Below are 25,270 nucleotides of genomic sequence, written 5' to 3'. Positions count from 1 at the left end.
ATAATAAAACGACCCGGATATAATGCGTGGCACAGAAAATAACACACGTTATCGTATTAATATATAGATTACTTAAATTATAATGTAGTCAGAGCATTTGCATTTCATAAACTACCCTTTTTATTTATAGTCCTTGAAAAATAAGAGTTTATGACAACAAACGAACCCCTACACACTCTAAGACAGGTGGCAGCGTGCTGAATGTAGACAATAAAAATTTGCAAATCTGGAGGTGTCTGGCATTTACCCAGATGCCGAAATAATACGTATAAGGTGTGTGTGAATTAATTACTACTTTATTTATGCCGGTTTATTTATTTATATCCGAGTAAACAAATTAGTCAGGCTATGATATTTAGCGTTTAAATATTTGTGTGGCTATTAGATTGAAAATTAGCTTGCTCGTCTTTCTGCACATTATATGATGTAATATAAGATGCATTTTGTAAATAAAAGACAATGTAGCGAAATCAATCTAATGTGATACATAGTAAAATACGTAATGAAAAGTAATTGTGAAGTAAACGACAACGAAATAAAATACAGATAACAATATGAAAAGTACAATAGAAAACTCGATAGTAAAGCGTTTGTATCATTAGCGAAGTTGTTGCAAATGCGTTGTTGGTCAGTCTCTCTGAAAAATACTGACAAAAATATGTAGAGTTAGAGCAAAAACATCCCTGCCATAAAGAGAATAACAGGTAACGATGAGCCGAAATAGATTTGCCTACAAATATCGAAGACGTGAGAATGAATTTATTTAGAAATAAGGCGATGGAATCGCTGAAAATTATTATTACTTTTTTGTACTTTTCACGACATTTACTTAGGCTGGACTTGTTAACGAAAAATCACTATGATACCTATTGAAGGCCAGTCAAAATTAAACACCAAAGATTGCCAGAACCGATTTTTAGCTATGTCGGTACACTCAGTAGAGGATGCAGCGTTTCCGGACAGAGGTCTTAGTCGAAATAGGACTACGTTCAGTGCACCACTAAATATTTTTGATAAGGAATTTATAAGTATGCTTCGACGTTCACGTTACTCTAACTCATAAATTAGCTCATAAAATAATGTATCTTTAAAAGTTTCTTGAGGCTACCAGTTTACTTAATGGTGCTAATTGTCTTTAAGTAAATAAGTACTGTAAAAAAGAATACAACTATTACCCCCTACGTCAAACGTAATGTATTATATAATGATAAAAAAAAACTATGTAACAAATTTATACACGACAAATCCCGCGTGATCAATTATAATTTCTAATTGATATAATAAACAAGAAAAAAGAAACATTTTGCCATTTTTTGTTTTATTCACAGAAAATATTCGTTAAAGAACTGATGGCTAAAAGACATAATCCATTTTTCGAACGGAATCTGTCAAAACGTATCTTAAGATAGCTTTATTAAGTAGAAAACGGAAGGAGGAAAATGACTAAAGTGCTGTTTTGAAATAAGCAAATTAATAACGCTAAAGTAAATACGCCATTTTTAATTCTAGGAGACGCACCGAATTATGAAAGGAAACTAAGTTGTTTCTATCATTTTCTACTTGGAGAAAAGTTAGAGATAAAATATTTGTTTCGTTTCTCTTAATGCACTCGAATGTCACAAGGTACAATGTGACATTGAATAATGAAGGACTTCCGGCTTCGATAAGACAATTCCGGGTTCGAGATCTGCAACAACTTTGTAATGTCGAGTACAAGATTTAAAAAATATTTTATATCTATTTGAAAAATAATGAAAATTAAACATTATAATACATCTGCCTTTTTTTAAGATAAATATTTATATTTGACTTATTTTAGATAATCATTCATATTGGACTTATTTTAGATAAGTATTCATATATAACTGATTTTTTTAGATAAGTAATAATATATGACTTATTTTTTAAGACAAGTATTAATATTTGACTTATTTTTTTAGATAAGTATTCATATTTGACTTATATTTTAAAGACAAGTATTCATATATGACTAACTTTTTTTAGATAAGTATTAATATTTGACTTATATTTTTAAGATAATTAATTCATATATGACTTACTTTTTTTAGATAAGTATTCATATTTGACTTTTTTTTTAGATAAGTATTCATATTTGACTTTTTTTAGATAAGTATTCATATTTGACTTTTTTTAGATAAGTATTAATATTTGACTTTTTTTTCGATAAGTATTCATATTTGACTTTTTTTAAGATAAGTATTCATATTTGACTTTTTTTAGATAAGTATTCATATTTGACTTTTTTTTAGATAAGTATTCATATTTGACTTTTTTTAGATAAGTATTCATATTTGACTTTTTTTTAGATAAGTATTCATATTTGACCTTTTTTAAGATAAGTATTCATATTTGACTTATTTTTAGATAAGTATTCATATTTGACTTTTTTAGATAAGTATTAATATTTGACTTTTTTTAGATAAGTATTCATATTTGACTTTTTTTAGATAAGTATTCATATTTGACTTTTTTTAGATAAGTATTCATATTTGACTTTTTTTAGATAAGTATTCATATTTGACTTGTTTTAGATAAGTATTAATATTGGACTTTTTTTTTAGATAAGTATTCATATTTGACTTTTTTTTAGATAAGTATTCATATTTGACTTTTTTTAGATAAGTATTCATATTTGACTTTTTTTAGATAAGTATTCATATTTGTAATTACTTTTTAAGACAAGTATTCATATTTGACTTATTTTTAGATAAGTATTCATATATGACTTACTTTTTTTAGATAAGTATTCATATATGACTTTTTTTAGATAAGTATCTATATTTGACTTTTTTTTAGATAAGTATTCATATTTGACTTATTTTTAGATAAGTATTCATATATGACTTACTTTTTTAAGATAAGTATTCATATTTGACTTTCTTTAGGTAAGTATTCATATTTGACTTTCTTAAGATAAGTATTCATATTTGACTTTTTTTTAGATAAGAATTCATATTAGACTTTTTTTAGATAAGTATTCATATATGACTTTTTTTAGATAAGTATTCATATTTGACTTTTTTAAAATAAGTATTCATATTTGACATTATTTTTAGATAAGTATTCATATTTTACTTTTTTAAGATAAGTATTCATATATGACTTTTTTTAGATAAGTATTCATATTTGACTTTTTTAGATAAGTATTCATATTTGACTTTTTTTTAGATAAGTATTCATATTTGACTTTTTTTAAGATAAGTATTCATATTTGACTTTTTACACAAGTATTCATATTTGACTTTTTTTAGATAAGTATTCATATTTGACTTTTTTTAGATAAGTATTCATATTTGACTTTTTTTATATTAGTATTCATATTTGACCTTTTTTAAGATAAGTATTCATATTTGACTTTTTTTTAGATAAGTATTCATATTTGACTTTTTTAGATGAGTATAATAATTTGAATTTTTTTAGATAAGTATTCATATTTGACTTTTTTTTAGATAAGTATTAATATTTGACTTTTTTTTTAGATAAGTATTCATATTTGACTTTTTTAGATAAGTATTCATATTTGACTTGTTTTAGATAAGTATTCATATTTGACTTTTTTTTAGATAAGTATTCATATTTGACTTTTTTTTTGATAAGTATTCATATTTGACTTTTTTTAGACAAGTATTCATATTTGACTTTTTTTTAGATAAGTATTCATATTTTATTTTTTTAGATAAGTATTCATATTTGACTTTAGTTTAGATAAGTATTCATATGTTACTTTTTTTAGATAAGTATTCATATTTGACTTTTTTTTAGATAAGTATTCATATTTGACTTTTTTTAGATAAGTATTCATATTTGACTTTTTTTTAGATAAGTATTCATATTTGACTTTTTTTTAGATAAGTATTCATATTTGACTTTTTTTAGAAAAGTATTTATATTTCACTTTTTTTTAGATAAGTATTCATATTTGACTTTTTTTTTAGATAAGTATTATATTTGACTTTTTTTAGATAAGTATTCATATTTGACATTTTTAGATAAGTATTCATATTTGACTTATTTTTAGATAAGTATTCATATTTGACTTTTTTTAGATAAGTATTCATATTTGACTTTTTTAAGATAAGTATTAATATTTGACTTTTTTTTAGATAAGTATTCATATTTGACTTTTTTAAAGATAAGTATTCATATTTGATTTTTTTTTGATAAGTATTCACATTTGACATTTTTAGATAAGTATTCATATTTGACTTTTTTTTAGATAAGTATTCATATTTTATTTTTTTAGATAAGTATTCATATTTGACTTTTTTGTAGATAAGTATTCATATTGGACTTTTTTTAGATAAGTATATATATTTGACTTTTTTTTAGATAAGTATTAATATTTGACTCTTTTTTGGATAAGTATTCATATTTGACTTTTTTTAGATAGGTATTCATATTTGACTTTTTTTTAGATAAGTATTTATATTTGACTTTTTTGTAGATAAGTATTCATATTGGACTTTTTTTAGATAAGTATATATATTTGACTTTTTTTTAGATAAGTATTCATATTTGACTCTTTTTTGGATAAGTATTCATATTTGACTTTTTTTAGATTAGTATTCATATTTGACTTTTTTTGAGATAAGTATTATATTTGACTTTTTTTGAGATAAGTATTATATTTGACTTTTTTTAGATAAGTATTCATATTTGACATTTTTAGATAAGTATTAATATTTGACTTAGTTTTAGATAAGTATTCATATTTGACTTTTTTTAGATAAGTATTCATATTTGACTTTTTTAAGATGAGTATTCATATTTGACTTTTTTTAGATAAGTATTCATATTTGACTTTTTTTAGATAAGTATTCATATTTGACATTTTTTTAGATAAGTATTCATATTGGACTTGTTTTTAGATAAGTATTCATATTTGACTTTTTTTAGATAAGTATTCATATTTGACTTTTTTTTTAGATAAGTATTAATATTTGACTTATTTTTTAGATAAGTATTGATATTTGACTTTTTTTTAGATAAGTATTCATATTTGACTTTTTTTAGATAAGTATTAATATTTGACTCTTGTTTAGATAAGTATTCATATTTGACTTTTTTGAGATAAGGATTCATATTTGACTTTTTTTTAGATACGTATTCATATTTGACTTTTTTTTTAGATAAGTATTCATATTTTTACTTTTTTTTAGATAAGTATCTATATTTGACTTTTTTGTAGATAAGTATTCATATTTGACTTTTTTTAGATAAGTATTCATATTTGACTATTTTAGATAAGTATTCATATTTGACTTTTTTTAGATAAGTATTCATATTTGACTTTTTTTAGATAATTATTCATATTTGACTTTTTTTTAGATAAGTATTAATATTTGACTTTTTTTTTAGATAAGTATTGATATTTGACTTTTTTTAGATAAGTATTTATATTTCACTTTTTTTTAGATAAGTATTCATATTTGACTTTTTTTAGATAAGTATTCATATTGGACTTTTTTTTTAGATAAGTATTCATATTGGACTTTTTTTTTAGATAAGTATTCATATTGGACTTTTTTTTAGATAAGTATTCATATTTGACTGTTGTTTAGATAATTATTCATATTTGACTATTTTTATATAAGGATTATTATTTGACATTTTTTTTTAGATAAGTATTCATATTTGACTTTTTTTTAGGTAAGTATTCATATTTGACTTTTTTTAAGATAAGTATTCATATTTGAAATTTTTTTAGATAAGTATTCATATTTGACTTTTTTTAGATAAGTATTCATATTTGACTTTGTTTTTAGATAAGTATTCATATTTGACTTATTTTTAGATAAGTATTCATATTTGAATTTTTTTTAGATAAGTATTCATATTTGACTTTTTTTAGATAAGTATTCATATTTTACATTTTTTAGATAAGTATTCATATTTGACTTTTTTTTTAGATAAGTATTCATATTTGACGGTTTTAGATAAGTATTCATATTTGACTTATTTTTAGATAAGTATTCATATTTAACTTATTTTTAGATAAGTATTCATATTTGACTTTTTTTTAGATAAGTATTCATATTTGACTTTTTTTTAGATAAGTATTTATATTTGACATTTTTTGAGATAAGTATTCATATTTGACTTTTTTTTAGATAAGTATTCATATTGTACTTTTTTAGATAAGTAATCATATTTGCCTTTTTTTTAGATAAGTAATCATATTTGACTTTTTTTTAGATAAGTATTCATATTTTACTTTTTTTTTAGAGAAGTATTCATATTTGACGTTGGTTTTTGATAAGTATTCATATTTTCCTTTTTTTTTAGATAAGTATTCATATTTGACTTTTCTTTTAGATAAGTATTCATATTTGACTTTTTTTTAGATAAGTATTCATATTTGACTTTTTTTTAGATAAGTATTCATATTTGACTTTTTTTTAGATAAGTATTCATATTTGACTTTTTTTAGATAAGTATTCATATTTGACTTTTTTTAGATAAGTATTCATATTTGTAATTACTTTTTAAGACAAGTATTCATATTTGACTTATTTTTAGATAAGTATTCATATATGACTTACTTTTTTTAGATAAGTATTCATATATGACTTTTTTTAGATAAGTATCTATATTTGACTTTTTTTTAGATAAGTATTCATATTTGACTTATTTTTAGATAAGTATTCATATATGACTTACTTTTTTAAGATAAGTATTCATATTTGACTTTCTTTAGGTAAGTATTCATATTTGACTTTCTTAAGATAAGTATTCATATTTGACTTTTTTTTAGATAAGAATTCATATTAGACTTTTTTTAGATAAGTATTCATATATGACTTTTTTTAGATAAGTATTCATATTTGACTTTTTTAAAATAAGTATTCATATTTGACATTATTTTTAGATAAGTATTCATATTTTACTTTTTTAAGATAAGTATTCATATATGACTTTTTTTAGATAAGTATTCATATTTGACTTTTTTAGATAAGTATTCATATTTGACTTTTTTTTAGATAAGTATTCATATTTGACTTTTTTTAAGATAAGTATTCATATTTGACTTTTTACACAAGTATTCATATTTGACTTTTTTTAGATAAGTATTCATATTTGACTTTTTTTAGATAAGTATTCATATTTGACTTTTTTTATATTAGTATTCATATTTGACCTTTTTTAAGATAAGTATTCATATTTGACTTTTTTTTAGATAAGTATTCATATTTGACTTTTTTAGATGAGTATAATAATTTGAATTTTTTTAGATAAGTATTCATATTTGACTTTTTTTTTAGATAAGTATTAATATTTGACTTTTTTTTAGATAAGTATTCATATTTGACTTTTTTAGATAAGTATTCATATTTGACTTTTTTTAGATAAGTATTCATATTTGACTTTTTTTTAGATAAGTATTCATATTTGACTTTTTTTTTGATAAGTATTCATATTAGACTTTTTTTAGACAAGTATTCATATTTGACTTTTTTTTAGATAAGTATTCATATTTTATTTTTTTAGATAAGTATTCATATTTGACTTTAGTTTAGATAAGTATTCATATGTTACTTTTTTTAGATAAGTATTCATATTTGACTTTTTTTTAGATAAGTATTCATATTTGACTTTTTTTAGATAAGTATTCATATTTGACTTTTTTTTAGATAAGTATTCATATTTGACTTTTTTTTAGATAAGTATTCATATTTGACTTTTTTTAGAAAAGTATTTATATTTCACTTTTTTTTAGATAAGTATTCATATTTGACTTTTTTTTTAGATAAGTATTATATTTGACTTTTTTTAGATAAGTATTCATATTTGACATTTTTAGATAAGTATTCATATTTGACTTATTTTTAGATAAGTATTCATATTTGACTTTTTTTAGATAAGTACTCATATTTGACTTTTTTAAGATAAGTATTAATATTTGACTTTTTTTTAGATAAGTATTCATATTTGACTTTTTTAAAGATAAGTATTCATATTTGATTTTTTTTTGATAAGTATTCACATTTGACATTTTTAGATAAGTATTCATATTTGACTTTTTTTTAGATAAGTATTCATATTTTATTTTTTTTAGATAAGTATTCATATTTGACTTTTTTGTAGATAAGTATTCATATTGGACTTTTTTTAGATAAGTATATATATTTGACTTTTTTTTAGATAAGTATTAATATTTGACTCTTTTTTGGATAAGTATTCATATTTGACTTTTTTTAGATAGGTATTCATATTTGACTTTTTTTTAGATAAGTATTCATATTTGACTTTTTTGTAGATAAGTATTCATATTGGACTTTTTTTAGATAAGTATATATATTTGACTTTTTTTTAGATAAGTATTCATATTTGACTCTTTTTTGGATAAGTATTCATATTTGACTTTTTTTAGATTAGTATTCATATTTGACTTTTTTTGAGATAAGTATTATATTTGACTTTTTTTGAGATAAGTATTATATTTGACTTTTTTTAGATAAGTATTCATATTTGACATTTTTAGATAAGTATTAATATTTGACTTAGTTTTAGATAAGTATTCATATTTGACTTTTTTTAGATAAGTATTCATATTTGACTTTTTTAAGATAAGTATTCATATTTGACTTTTTTTAGATAAGTATTCATATTTGACTTTTTTAAAATAAGTATTCATATTTGACATTATTTTTAGATAAGTATTCATATTTTACTTTTTTAAGATAAGTATTCATATATGACTTTTTTTAGATAAGTATTCATATTTGACTTTTTTAGATAAGTATTCATATTTGACTTTTTTTTAGATAAGTATTCATATTTGACTTTTTTTAAGATAAGTATTCATATTTGACTTTTTACACAAGTATTCATATTTGACTTTTTTTAGATAAGTATTCATATTTGACTTTTTTTAGATAAGTATTCATATTTGACTTTTTTTATATTAGTATTCATATTTGACCTTTTTTAAGATAAGTATTCATATTTGACTTTTTTTTAGATAAGTATTCATATTTGACTTTTTTAGATGAGTATAATAATTTGAATTTTTTTAGATAAGTATTCATATTTGACTTTTTTTTTAGATAAGTATTAATATTTGACTTTTTTTTAGATAAGTATTCATATTTGACTTTTTTAGATAAGTATTCATATTTGACTTTTTTTAGATAAGTATTCATATTTGACTTTTTTTTAGATAAGTATTCATATTTGACTTTTTTTTTGATAAGTATTCATATTAGACTTTTTTTAGACAAGTATTCATATTTGACTTTTTTTTAGATAAGTATTCATATTTTATTTTTTTAGATAAGTATTCATATTTGACTTTAGTTTAGATAAGTATTCATATGTTACTTTTTTTAGATAAGTATTCATATTTGACTTTTTTTTAGATAAGTATTCATATTTGACTTTTTTTAGATAAGTATTCATATTTGACTTTTTTTTAGATAAGTATTCATATTTGACTTTTTTTTAGATAAGTATTCATATTTGACTTTTTTTAGAAAAGTATTTATATTTCACTTTTTTTTAGATAAGTATTCATATTTGACTTTTTTTTTAGATAAGTATTATATTTGACTTTTTTTAGATAAGTATTCATATTTGACATTTTTAGATAAGTATTCATATTTGACTTATTTTTAGATAAGTATTCATATTTGACTTTTTTTAGATAAGTATTCATATTTGACTTTTTTAAGATAAGTATTAATATTTGACTTTTTTTTAGATAAGTATTCATATTTGACTTTTTTAAAGATAAGTATTCATAATTGATTTTTTTTTGATAAGTATTCACATTTGACATTTTTAGATACGTATTCATATTTGACTTTTTTTTAGATAAGTATTCATATTTTATTTTTTTTAGATAAGTATTCATATTTGACTTTTTTGTAGATAAGTATTCATATTGGACTTTTTTTAGATAAGTATATATATTTGACTTTTTTTTAGATAAGTATTAATATTTGACTCTTTTTTGGATAAGTATTCATATTTGACTTTTTTTAGATAGGTATTCATATTTGACTTTTTTTTAGATAAGTATTCATATTTGACTTTTTTGTAGATAAGTATTCATATTGGACTTTTTTTAGATAAGTATATATATTTGACTTTTTTTTAGATAAGTATTCATATTTGACTCTTTTTTGGATAAGTATTCATATTTGACTTTTTTTAGATTAGTATTCATATTTGACTTTTTTTGAGATAAGTATTATATTTGACTTTTTTTGAGATAAGTATTATATTTGACTTTTTTTAGATAAGTATTCATATTTGACATTTTTAGATAAGTATTAATATTTGACTTAGTTTTAGATAAGTATTCATATTTGACTTTTTTTAGATAAGTATTCATATTTGACTTTTTTAAGATAAGTATTCATATTTGACTTTTTTTAGATAAGTATTCATATTTGACTTTTTTTTAGATAAGTATTCATATTTGACATTTTTTTAGATAAGTATTCATATTGGACTTGTTTTTAGATAAGTATTCATATTTGACTTTTTTTAGATAAGTATTCATATTTGACTTTTTTTTTAGATAAGTATTAATATTTGACTTTTTTTTTAGATAAGTATTGATATTTGACTTTTTTTTAGATAAGTATTCATATTTGACTTTTTTTAGATAAGTATTAATATTTGACTCTTGTTTAGATAAGTATTCATATTTGACTTTTTTGAGATAAGGATTCATATTTGACTTTTTTTTAGATACGTATTCATATTTGACTTTTTTTTTTAGATAAGTATTCATATTTTTACTTTTTTTTAGATAAGTATCTATATTTGACTTTTTTGTAGATAAGTATTCATATTTGACTTTTTTTTAGATAAGTATTCATATTTGACTATTTTAGATAAGTATTCATATTTGACTTTTTTTAGATAAGTATTCATATTTGACTTTTTTTAGATAATTATTCATATTTGACTTTTTTTTAGATAAGTATTAATATTTGACTTTTTTTTTAGATAAGTATTGATATTTGACTTTTTTTTAGATAAGTATTAATATTTCACTTTTTTTTAGATAAGTATTCATATTTGACTTTTTTTAGATAAGTATTCATATTGGACTTTTTTTTTAGATAAGTATTCATATTGGACTTTTTTTTTAGATAAGTATTCATATTGGACTTTTTTTTAGATAAGTATTCATATTTGACTGTTTTTTAGATAATTATTCATATTTGACTATTTTTATATAAGGATTCATATTTGACATTTTTTTTTAGATAAGTATTCATATTTGACTTTTTTTAGGTAAGTATTCATATTTGACTTTTTTTAAGATAAGTATTCATATTTGAAATTTTTTTAGATAAGTATTCATATTTGACTTTTTTTAGATAAGTATTCATATTTGACTTTGTTTGTAGATAAGTATTCATATTTGACTTATTTTTAGATAAGTATTCATATTTGAATTTTTTTTAGATAAGTATTCATATTTGACTTTTTTTAGATAAGTATTCATATTTTACATTTTTTAGATAAGTATTCATATTTGACTTTTTTTTTAGATAAGTATTCATATTTGACGGTTTTAGATAAGTATTCATATTTGACTTATTTTTAGATAAGTATTCATATTTAACTTATTTTTAGATAAGTATTCATATTTGACTTTTTTTTAGATAAGTATTCATATTTGACTTTTTTTTAGATAAGTATTCATATTTGACATTTTTTGAGATAAGTATTCATATTTGACTTTTTTTTTAGATAAGTATTCATATTGTACTTTTTTAGATAAGTAATCATATTTGCCTTTTTTTTAGATAAGTAATCATATTTGACTTTTTTTTAGATAAGTATTCATATTTTACTTTTTTTTTAGAGAAGTATTCATATTTGACGTTGGTTTTTGATAAGTATTCATATTTTCCTTTTTTTTTAGATAAGTATTCATATTTGACTTTTCTTTTAGATAAGTATTCATATTTGACTTTTTTTTAGATAAGTATTCATATTTGACTTTTTTTTAGATAAGTATTCATATTTGACTTTTTTTTAGATAAGTATTCATATTTGACTTTTTTTTTAGATAAGTATTCATATTTGACTTTTTTTGAGATAAGTATTCATATTTGACTCTTTTTTAGATAAGTATTCATATTTGACTTTGTTTTTGATAAGTATTCATATTTGACTTTTTTTTTAGATAAGTATTCATATTTGACTTTGTTTGAGATAAGTATTCATATTTGACTTAGTTTTAGATAAGTATTAATATTTGACTTTTTTTTAGATAAGTATTCATATTTGACTTTTTTTAGATAAGGATTCATATTTGACGTTTTTTTTTAGATAAGTATTCATATTTTACATTTTTTTAGATAAGTATTCATATTTGACTTTTTTTAGATAAGTATTCATATTTGACTTTTTTTTAGATAAGTATTCATATTTGACTTTTTTTTAGATAAGTATTCATATTTGACATTTTTTTAGATAAGTATTTATATTTGACTTTTTTTTAGATAAGTATTCATATTTGACTTATTTTTAGATAAGTATTCATATTTTACTTTTTTTTAGATAAGTATTTATATTTGACTTTTTTTTAAGATAAGTATTCATATTTGACATTTTTTTAGATAAGTATTCATATTTGAGTTATCCCGACTTCATTTCTCATTTTAGAATTTTTGTCGATTTAACCTTACGTCTTCTTCAGGTAGATCTTTGTATCTTGTCGATGTCGGTGTTCTGCAAAGAATTCCCGGTTGTGAAGTTTAATTTGTTTACGCGGACACCATAATCTTGTTAATGACTATATAAAATCTTAATAATATGTAATTATGCATAAGAGATTGCCCTTGAGGCACAATAAAAATTTCAATTACAACTGAGATTTATGGTTTCGTTCATCTATTAGTCAAGTTTTTGGTGGAAAATATTTTTTTACATGAGAAGAATAATTAAACAATCCAAATAATACAGATAAATATTTCCAAATTAAATGGCTTAATATTAACTTTATTCCAATAAAAACCAATTAGTCTACTGTGCTTCATGCGTACGTAGCTGACATATTTGTGAAATAGATAGGTAATCAACTACCTCAGCAAAAAGAACATACTCAGTGGCATGCAATGTAATTTCCGTTCTGTTAGACCTACAGCAGATGTGCAAACAGTTATATCTCATAAAATAGACGAATCTCTCGACGGAGACTTCCTGTCTAGGGCAATTGCTCTTGACATATAACTCGCCTTTGATAGGTATGGCGTAAATGACCACTTGATAAAATCACAAGCTATGGTATCGATTAAAATGCATTTTATATTATTAAATCATTTCTCTCTGATGCGTTCAGAAAAGAAGTGGTTGATGGGCGGACTCAGAAGTCCACAGAATTAATGCTTCAGTTACTCAAAGGTCCATTCTCAGTCCAACTCTCTTCCTGATCTATTTCAATGATCTCACAAATCACATCCTAAGATCAATAATAGACAGTTATGCTGACGACACTACCAACTATGTCAACACTTCAAAGGCCGTTAACGACTCTCTGATTATCTCTCCTCTGATTTTGATCACCAGTTGCAATGGGGAAGAGGTGCTTAGTTACATTTAATTCATCTTTAACAAAGCTTCTATATTTCAAGCATAAACGCTCTGATCCCCGTCTGGTATCAATTGAACTGAATGGCTCTCGTCTCGAGGAGGCTAAATGTTTTGACAAAATTCGTGGTCTGACGAAAACTCGTTATCTGAAATGGAACACGTACGTAAAATCCGTTGCCAATGCTGCTGGAAAAATAATGGGATTGTTCAACCGCTCCGGTAGATAATTTATTTTTAATGTACTTCTCTCCCTGTATAAGAGCCAAGTAAGTCCAAGGATCGCTATATTAACTATACTTAGCATGGGTTGATAATTTATTTATAGTTGTGTGGTCTTGGACGTCCTTGCCGGTTTTATCCTTTTTCTCAGTTACAGTGTTGTGACTCTACCTATGCAATCTGATTACATTAATGAATCTAAATCACACTCACGAGTCTCCATCAACATGTACAATCGCTCAAATCCCTCCACTTGTTCTTGAAAACCAGGTTCATGATTTATGACGTTTGCGTCTATCTGACGTGTGAGAGACTGGCCCACTAGCAGGTGACCACAAAATGCTTGTTGCACTGCTTTTCATCGCATTATAGGCACGACGGCATTTTCACCATATACTGTCTTCATGATTTCCTTAAGTCAACTGTCATCCATGAATGCACCAATGGCACCCAACACATTCAGGAAGGCAGGTAGAATGCCAAGCAACAGTATCATATCTCTTATTGGACTATCACCATTTTTTCATTATTTGCATGAATCGCCCATCTTTTTATAGCGTTTTGGTTTATGTAACTTCTGACTATCTTGAAGCGCCTCTTGAAAAACACCGTAGCTTTTCTACCACATTTACAGTAAATTGGTTAAGTTTGCTTCCAGTCAAAATAATGAAATCAAAAGATTTCAACACATTTAACAGATAACTAAAACTTGTTGATAATTATATTTTTATAGTAATAATTATAGTATAAGGATAACACTATCATAAATAGGTATGTTTATATACACTGGCTGTCCTGAGTTTCTGATAATATTTAATGTGCAATCCGACATAAATAACGGGAAACGTACTATTTGCTTCTGTCTATTTGAATAAAGATTTCAATGTTAATATATAATCATAAAGTGTAAGAGAATATATATATATAAATATATATATATATATATATATATATATATATATATATATATATATATAATGATTTTCAATATCCGAACCAATGTTGCAGCCATAAGAGTCAATAATGTCCTCGCCTAGCATGCAAGAAGTTAGTGTATCAAATCCTGAGCGCGGATATATCTAACTGATGAGCCCAAGTAAGGTCGAAACTCGCGTCTTGGACTTCCGGTTTGTTTTCTTTCTTGGCTCTTTTGGGCTGCGAAATTGGTGCGGCTGTGGAAAATCATTATATACACATATATATATATATATATATATATATATATATATATGTATGTATATATCTGTTTTATTTTTTAATTGTTTATATTGTATATATATATATATATATATATATATATATATATATATATATCTTAGTGGGTTTGAAGAAGAGTGTAAGTTCAATTTAATAAGAGGAGACTTATCGGAATAATATAAAGCTCAACATGTTTCATGTGAACTTATACAGGCAACCAATAAGAATGGAGAATCTAGTCACAAAAACTATATATTTGTAAATATAGGATGGTTCATATATTCAATTATGGTATACACACATTTAATTGGGGATAGTGGGGAATCTTTATACAAAGGCATTTCTAAGTATAAAGTTTCTCATCAGAAGAGGAGAAAAGATGTTAGGCAACATAATAGGGGCTCGACGTCTAACGTTGGATTCATCAGGAACGAAATAAATTAATAAAATTATAGATGATGTTAGAGGGAACGATATCGAATTCTAAGATAAAGGAAGAGCGTATTTTATAAAATGTAATGCAAAAAGTGTATAGGATTTCTATCATAGAATTATATATGAGTAGTTTATGTGTTAAGGCTCACTAAATTGAAACTCTAGTGCACGACGCCCCGTATAATCCACTACACAACTTTCAGAAAACATCATAACACCACGCTATACCATATACTTATAAGTAATGTTGGGATAACCGTTAGATTTGTACAATCCTGCTTAAAATACACCCTTACGCCTTAAATTATCATCATAATATTTCAGATTAAATTGTAGATCCTCTAAAAGTGATGTTATCATCTCGGTTGCATCCCTCAATAAAATACCCCGCCATAGATAATGTGCATCTTACATACAAATAAAATATCACTATCGCCCATCTACCCCATATCTCCCCCTGAGTCTTAAAACGTCAACTACCTATGTTGTATTGTGGAGTGGCCCCCAGGTTGGGAAATTCTAGTAGTGCGTAGGACTCCCGGGCTGTGGTACATAGCAGTTTTAATTACGTCGGTCGTCCGTGGGTTCACTTGTTTACTAAGCGGTTGTCATGACAACGAGTTTAGACTAGTGAGTTATCTCACCTTAGACTGGCACTTTTTCCTTATCTTGCCTCTCGTCAATTGTCAAAAATGTCATAACAACGTTGAACCTGAAAACAAAGCGGTTGACAACTTAGAACGATCAGCCGTAACTTAAAAATATGCATTAAAAGACGTAAGTCACAATTGCGTTTGTTTTTGTATAAAATTATATTTTACAATATAGTTATTATTTAAAACAGTTCGTCTTTTTTTTCTTTTGGTGATTTTGAAGTTCACCGCGATGGTAACAGTGTTCTCACAGTGTTCTGAGGAGGGAAAAAATGACGTTTCAACGATCCGGTCTTCAGCAACACGTGCTGCTCCTTGTTTCTCCTCTCTCTGCTAGCTCTCTGCTTCTTCTCGTTAGATTCACCGTTTTTATTGGCATTTTGTCGCTTTGTTTTCCCTATCCACGCGTTCTGTCAATCAGCTGATCGATAATAGAACATGCGTTCTTTAGTCACGTTTTGACAATTTCTTTGCCGGTTCCTGACCTCAGATGATCATCCGATTTTATCTTCAGCTGATCGACACGTGAATTTACCACTCATGCCAATATCTGTACTTCCAGAGTTTACGAGGAATGTCACGTTTCTTTGTTTTGTAAACAAAAAAATCGTCGTCCGATTTCTCTGTTTATGACGTACGCACTTTCTCTATTCAACTGGTAGACAATCGATTATTCGATGCCCACTCTTTTAAATCTTTTATTAAAGAAGTTTTTTTTTTCTTTTCAGTTATGTATGATGGTTCAAGCCATCCATTACATAACACCTACATTTAGCTTCAACATCATGTTCTGATGTGGCATTCCAGTTGTAGTGAATTTAGAAATTCTACTGCCTCATCTGCATCAATAACATAATTAATGGATTAATAAGAATGCTCTAAACCATACAACTCTTGCAAAAGATTCTAATTGATCAGTTACGTTACCATGAAAATAATGTAAACATTTTTTCAATAATTTTAAACAATGAATACTTACAAAAGTTATAAGTGTCATAAGCTACGTGATTCACATTGCGTTGAGAGTTCGTGTGAAATAATCATAGTTATGCATTACTGCGGCGGTTAGACTGAGGTTTCTGCTTGTTAAACAGTGCAAATACTATTAGATTAGATACACTTGTTTGCATTTTTCAGAAAGAGTGGGCTGTTGCTTGATACACCAGTGTATATATAAAACAATACACAATACATGAGCAGATGTTCGATTTTTGGATGTGTAATAAAGCCACAATCATGTATGCATCGACATCTTTCGTACGCAAATAATGAATCAGCATCGCGCAGAAAACGGGGAGGTATTTTGAACCACGTGGCAGTGACAACGATGTGGAAATATATATATCAGTGCGAAACAAACATTAAAATGAGATCTAATCTAAAATGTTACCACAACAATGGGCAAACGTATATATATATATATATATATATATATATATATATATATATATATATATATATATATATATATATATATAGCACCTGGTTGTAGCTGCAGTCTTGTAATCAAGTAACTGGTTCGAATGGAACGGAAGGAGACGCACATATTTTTTACTGGCTTAGGAAATTAGGTGTACATGGTTTGTTGACCAAACAACTGTTAATAAATGTGTTATGCAACTGAAAAAATGCTCGAATTGATTTTATTTCTTTTGTTCCTTTACAACTGCCTCTGCATACAAAGTTCTGTTCACCACTTTAGATGTAACTCCTGCGTTATAGATGTATATGTTATCTGCAAATTTTTGAACCCACAATATACACAAAGCATGAATAACTTCAAATGTTTTGAAATCGGTAGATAAGATAATTCTGAACACCGAGGCGAATATTCGGGCGTATTATTATGTTGTTTAACGCAGTGAAATATCTTTCAAGGAAGTTAGATTTCCATTACTTCACCCTCGTATTTGTTTCACAGAAACCACAATTAATCAGCATTTGCTATTTCTAAATCTTACTTATCAACATGATTCCAGTAACTCATTTTTCTTCTTAATTCCTAGTCCTCTATTCTTTACAATGCTGATTTATTATATTCATTTTGCCTTTTTTTCTTTTCTTTCTTATTCCATAAACTACTCTATGTTTTGCCGTGTCGTTAGGTTCCACACTCTCGTTGCTTCAGGTAGCACACACTCGCCTCAAAGATTGACATTAAAACCCTTGTGTCTCCTGATTTCCAGAGATTAATGGGTATTTCCCACGTTGCCTTTGACGCTACATAAGATTTTCGGCTAAACGCTATATCGAGAGAAGTATCGCTGGCGCCCCGCCTAGCCGGCACGTCGTAATTCAAAATAAAAGCAAACGGAGGCTAAACACACTGATATTACAAAAGAGGATCAGAGGTAGATATAGAGGTTCACTGATGTTAATGCCTTGACGAGGAGATAGTATTATCGCATCTACCACGTCCACACTCACACGTGCGTTCTTCTTCTTGCTTTCTTTCTTGGCACAGACGCCACCTTGGCGGGATTTGATGCGATCATATTTGCACGCCTGTGCAAGCATCGGTTTATGTTGGTGATCTTCTCCTCTTCCCTCACTTTTTCATACCTCATTTTCCTTCATCCATTTCCGAAGAGGGACAAGATTTATGGCCTTCTGCTATTCTTCAACGCTGGAATAACTTTAGTGTCGAGGAGAATAACAATAAGACACCGCTAACACCGCTAAATAACTCTAGACCATTGTCGAATGCAGTTTAGAGACCCCGTTCGAATTAATCGTGTTATGTATCTATTTTATTTGCTCAATTAAAGGATCTCCTTAATAAAATACGTGTAAGAACGTACAGTATAATTGCTTTCTCTTAATGCTAATATTGTTGTTAAAAATTGACATTTTCGTCGAAAACTAAATAGTGTAATAGACATTAAGCCGTTATTTATAAATATATCGAGGATTATACTAAGTGTGTAAGGCGCTATAAAGCATAATATATGATTCATCTGATTTTCTATTCGTTTCATATTTAGAGGTCATACGTACACCATGTGATTCTTATGCAAGGGCCGCCAAAGGACAACTCATATTTCTATACATAAATATGCAATATATAAGCAATCTAATGTTTTTCTAAAATTTTTGCAAAAGTTAAAATAAGTTGTTTTGCAACGCTGCTAATGATAATGCCTGAGCCATGAAGACATGATGAAAAAAATAAAGATATGACCTCATAGCTACTAGGTTACATATGAATATTTGTAATTCCGTCGTTCGACCTCACCTGGCAAATTCCATTTTTAATTTTTACACTTTTGCACCGATATTACACGGCTAAAACCCAAATATAAAATTTCGCAAGGGTTCGAATACTCTGTATAGTAAGTTTCATGTATGTAGACTAGAAAAAGACGTGGAGTTTGCTAGATAAAATGTTTTAACCATATATATGTGTGTATATATATATATATATATATATATATGTATATATATATATATACGAGCAAACAGTTAATAAAGCATGTTAAAAATAACTTTTAAATTAGTTAAAAACATAATAAATCTGAAAAGGAGACACTAGATAAGTGGATAGTATTTAATCCGCGGAGGTTCAGAGGGAAGTAATTAGCAAAATGCGGGATCGGATTTTGCATGAAAAAGAATTTAATGAAACAACGAGTAAGTCAAAGATCTTACTTGAAAACAAAACCAAAAAGTGAAGCAGATGGAATATGGTGAAGAAAAAGGTGATTACACATGAATGGATAGTCTGTTGGAAGATAAATAACCGAGTGACGGTAAAATCTAAGTATATAACTTCAAGAAAGTTAATTGAATTTCCATTTGCACCAGTAAAATCCAAAAAATCCCGTAATTGGAATATGGTCCATAATAATCCAAAGGCAGAAATCCATGGAAAAATTCACAAAAATGTGTACAAGGAAAACAGGAACACATTTGAATAATATTAACAAAAGAAAAATAAGATATGCTTTTCATTCTACTGCCGATATATATATATATATATATATATATATATATATATATATATATATATCGGCAGTAGAATGAAAATATATATATGAATATATATATATGTATATATATGTATATATATATACATATATATATATATATATATATATATATATATATATATACAAAGACCTTTGTGTTTACTATCACATTTTTACGCATATATTATGTAAGAATAAATTATGTAGCATATCTGCATGAATATAATTACACGTAATATTTTAGTAAAGCGTATGATCTCATAATACAACCGTAAAACTAAAAGTGAATGAATAAAAAATGAATGATTCCAAGAATATACAATTCAGCAAGGTCTTTATCAGATGAATGCAATTTCACGACGCATATCTAACAATATAGACTTTTCTGTTTAATAAATAGATCAAAGTTTTTTTTTTATATGAAATTCAGCACACAAAACCCCCAAATTGATAGAAGTATATATATATATATATATATATATATATATATATATATATATATATATATATATATATATATATATATATATATATTCTTGGAAGTTTTTTTTTACGTTTAAACTATGTTAAAATTAGCGATAATGGTTTGTAGAGGCAGCAAACTTTAAATTAAAATAACCCACACAAAAACTGTGTTGGTTATAGTCAGCTAACGTACTTTCTAATTTCCGGCGTAGTGCTACCGGAAGCGGTGACAAGGCAAATCGGTAACTTCACTTTTTTCCCTCACGTCTATAAATGATTAGTTATTTTGATTTCAATAATTTTTTTTCATCCTTTATAAACATATATTTATTACTAGTAGAGTTACTCGGCGTTACCCGGGGTTTTGGAGGTGTGTGTGTAAGGGTGTTGTAAAGCAAAGAATGAACGAAGCAATAACCCAGTTTAAATAATCCCAAATAAAATAGATATCAAATTTCTTAAAAAATCGGAAAACCGAAAACAATAAAACAAAAACAGCTAAAAAATGTCAAACCTGTTTAAAAAAGAAATCGGAAAAATAAACAGCAAAAATAAAGGTAAAAAACGATGAACGTACTTGGAAAAAAAACACAGTGAAAATCGAAAAAAGAAAGAATATATATATATATATGTGTGTGTATATATATATATATATATATATATATATATATATATATATATATATATTTGAAAGTGTTTTTTTACCTTTAAACTATGTTAAAAAACGTACTCAATTTTAATTTAATCATTCGTGGAAAAATATATATTCAGTAAATTCTTTAATCAATGCATCAAGTTGCTCTCGAATGTCAGTTGTTTATTTAAAACGCTGCTTCAGAGATGTTTCAGAGATTTAAACACAAAATAGTATATTCAATCATTGATCCCGAGAGTGTAGATCAAACACCATTTAATCACGAACACCCAAAATATTCAAGATATTGGATTTAGTTATCGAATGATGATTAATTTAGTTAACATATTCATGTTATAAATTTTTTTTCCTTACATGTGAGATTAAACCCTGTTTTCAAATTCAATATATATATATATATATATAATATATAAGCAGAGTTTTATAATCGTCTCTCTCGCTCTCTCTCTGTCTCTCTTTCTCTCTCGCTTTCTATTTATATATATATGTGTGTGTGTGTGTGTGTGTGTGTGTATGTGTGTGTGGTTGAGGGGTAATGTCTGGCTTCATTTGCAACGAGCCTAACTACTAGGTTTCCGTAAACCGCGAGAGATACAAGTCGAAATTAAGCATTAAATGCTTTTAGTGTCAGTCAGAGTGACTTTCTCATTATATGACGATCTGGGCGTATTAGATAAGTTGACCGACTTTATTACGACTGAAAGATCTCAACGATAAGAAACACGTTATAAGGTCTTACATCATTATTTACTCTAATAATAATTAAATACCCACATACACTAGTGTTTTGATCCTTTCGGCAATCATCAGTGCACGGTGTCATGATTAACGCCAGTCGAGTGACTCGAACCCCGACAGAAGAAATCATGTCTGGCGTCATTAGCAAGGACCCGAACCACACATATATATATATATATATATATATATATATATATATATATATATATATAATTTAAAGGAGATTAGAACAATAGTCTAAATAGCTGAGTATATTTCAATGTAACAGTGAAATTACTAGTTTAATTAAAATACAGGAAAGAGAAAGTGCTCGTTGTAATTTAGATATATAATAAGCTCGGTAGGTAAATATCCTAGAGCTAATTCAATATTAAGTAATGTGATTGATAATTTAAAATTTAAAAATCAAATTATAATTAAATTAAAAATCCGTTTCATGAGAAGGAACAACAACAAAATCAATTATCTGTACGATCTTTTCGGAAAACAATGCCTTTTATTGTAGTAGACGTCAAGTTACGTACAATAATCACTTTTAGTTTTTTAATAAGCAAGGTCTCCTTGTCAGCAAATTTTGAAGGGTTTTTATTAAATATAAAACCCACCATAAATAATCTCTCTCTCTCTCTCTCTCTCTCTCTCTATATATATATATATATATATATATATATATATATATATATATATATATATATATATATATATATATATATATATATTTACTTCAGAATAGTTTTCATTTAACAATCAGTTGTTATGGAAACGTGAGATTGTAAGGTTTACAAAATATGACTGGCAGTAATACTCTTTCTATAAGTTATCCCATCTTTACAAGAATTGCTCGATATGCAAGATAGAGCAAATAAATTAAAATGTGATTCAATGAATTTCAAAAAACTCTCATTGAAATGAAATGAAGTCGTTGAGTTTCATATCAAAGAATTTTTATTATTCTAAGCAAGACAAAGAATGCTTTAGAAAATTAATCTCCTTTACCTATAGGGTTAATTAATCTCCTTAACCTTTGATATGAAACTCAACCACTTTAATATATATATATATATATATATATATATATATATATATATATATATATATATATATTAAAATGATTCCGTTCGAAAATGTTGTAAATTACCCCCGCCCTGATTTTTTACGGAATAATCTCCAGGTTTAATAATATAAATATAAGGAAACAGAAGTAGCATTGACAGTCACGTTGTAAAAATAACATTGAAGATAGGAACCGTACTGTGAAGAATCCCAAATAATATTCAAACCATATATTGTGTTAGTGTGTGTGTCTATATATAGAAACAAACTTACTAATTATGTTATTTATGTGTATTGATTAATCTTGCAATTATAGTGAGTTTCTCAGGCTGAGATTTATTTTATTACTATTTCTTTTTTTACAATTTGACTGGCGCTTGCTTTTGGTGATTGTGTTAAGTAAAATATTGACATTTACTTAAAACCTACTAGATACGATTAATTACTTGTGTATCATTTAGTTTTTATTATGTAGTCTTTAGTCAGTCGTCTAGTTTATTTTATATATTTTTGTTTATTTATCATATCTGTATATGTATGTGTTACAGTAATTTTATCCCTATTCTACAATAACTTGAAATTTCGATTCTACCCATTAAATAGTTTAGGGTTCTTAAAAAATAAGAATTTAAATTTCCTCATGTATCATATTATATAGATAGGATGATTAAATATTTACATGTTGGAACGATAAAGCTGTCGATATGTTAAGTTTTGAGACATTGTGTTGAACAAAGATGGCGGCGTAGTTCAGATCAGTAACCAAGATGTTGGCCAAGAATCAAATGTGGTTAACCCGTTAAGTTCTGAGATATTGTATTGAACAAAGATGACGGCGTAGTTCAGATCAGTAACCAAGATGGCAGCCAAGAATTAAATGCGATCCGTGACGTAGTAAACGGCGAACTGATTGAATCCAAAATTCGACAATTTTTATAATAATTTTGAAACGTTTGCATTGTTTTTTTAGCACAGCTGTTGGTTAAAAATTTTAACGAATCCATTCGACTGATACCCCCACCACTCGTTTGATGGGGAAGATCTCCTAGCGGCTTCGGCTGCAGAGAAACACGGTAGTAGTACTCGTCAAAGATTCGTCACTTGACACTCAGCCCAACAGGTAAGGGGCCGGGAACCAGACCAGCACCTGTTGGACTGAGCTACGCCGCCTGGATAATACCTAGGAGGTTCACCCTCCCAGGCCTTTCCACTGGGCTTTCCGGTGGAGAAAGTTCATTGCTTACTGCATGAGGCGCCCCTACTGCGGAATGCCGACGGGGTTACTCACGCAATTTGTAAAATTGCAGGAGCTCCTTTAGGGGAGCCTTATGGATCCCCAATCCCGGCCTTGTTCCACATTTTGATGAGGGGGGCTGCAAATAAATAACTACCCCATATAGTTTGTCTTATGAGAAAGGTCTCCTAGCGGCTTCGGCTACAGGAGGACAAGGTAGTAGTACTCGTCAAAGATTCGTCACTTGACACTCAGCCCAACAGGTGAGGGGCCGGGAACCGGCCTAGCACCTGTTGGACAGAGGTAGCCGCCTGGGTAATACCTAGGAGGTCCACCCTCCCAGGCCTTACCACTGGGCTTTACGGTGGAGTAAGTTCATTGCTTACTGCCTGAGGCGCCACTACCGGGGAATGCCAACGGGGTTACTCACGCAATTTTAAAATTTGCAGGAGTGCCCCTCCTTTAGGGGAGCCTGATGGATCCCCACTTTCTGGCTGTGTGCCACATTTTGCCGAGATGGGTGGCAAATAAATAACTACCCCCATAAGAGTCAAAAACATTTTACAGGACATGATTTCATTTCTAAAAATACAGTGTAATTCAGCAAAAATATATTATTTTGATAATATTTAATTCAATATATATATATATATATATATATATATATATATATATATATATATATATATATATATATAATTCTTGGTTTGTTAGTTATTAATATTCTAGATAACAACTGTACCGCTTGCGTCGACATTTTGGTACAATATTTTTAGTGTGTCCATGCGTGTTTTTATATTTCTCTTTTTAATTATAACATCATACTTATTTTTTCTTAAATGAATAGGTGGTTTTCATATTAAAGATGTGGTCATTTCTTTGTTTGGCGGCATATATTTATCACCGCCTGCAAGTCTTGACCCTGGTGTCTAACTCTGTCTTGTGGGGAGGCATAGTAAATAGGTACATTACTAAATGGAACTTTTGCTCTCACCACGGCAGGCCGTGACCTCGCTTAATGCAAACAGAATGTGTTTACAATATGGGTAAATTTTAAATGGATTTAATCACG

This window comes from Euprymna scolopes, chromosome 12 (genome assembly GCF_053919585.1).
Source record: "Euprymna scolopes isolate OS-2025 chromosome 12, ASM5391958v1, whole genome shotgun sequence".
NCBI lineage: Eukaryota > Metazoa > Mollusca > Cephalopoda > Sepiida > Sepiolidae > Euprymna > Euprymna scolopes.
The sequence above is the reverse complement of the archived record's forward strand: the minus strand, read 5'-3'. Positions refer to the sequence as shown.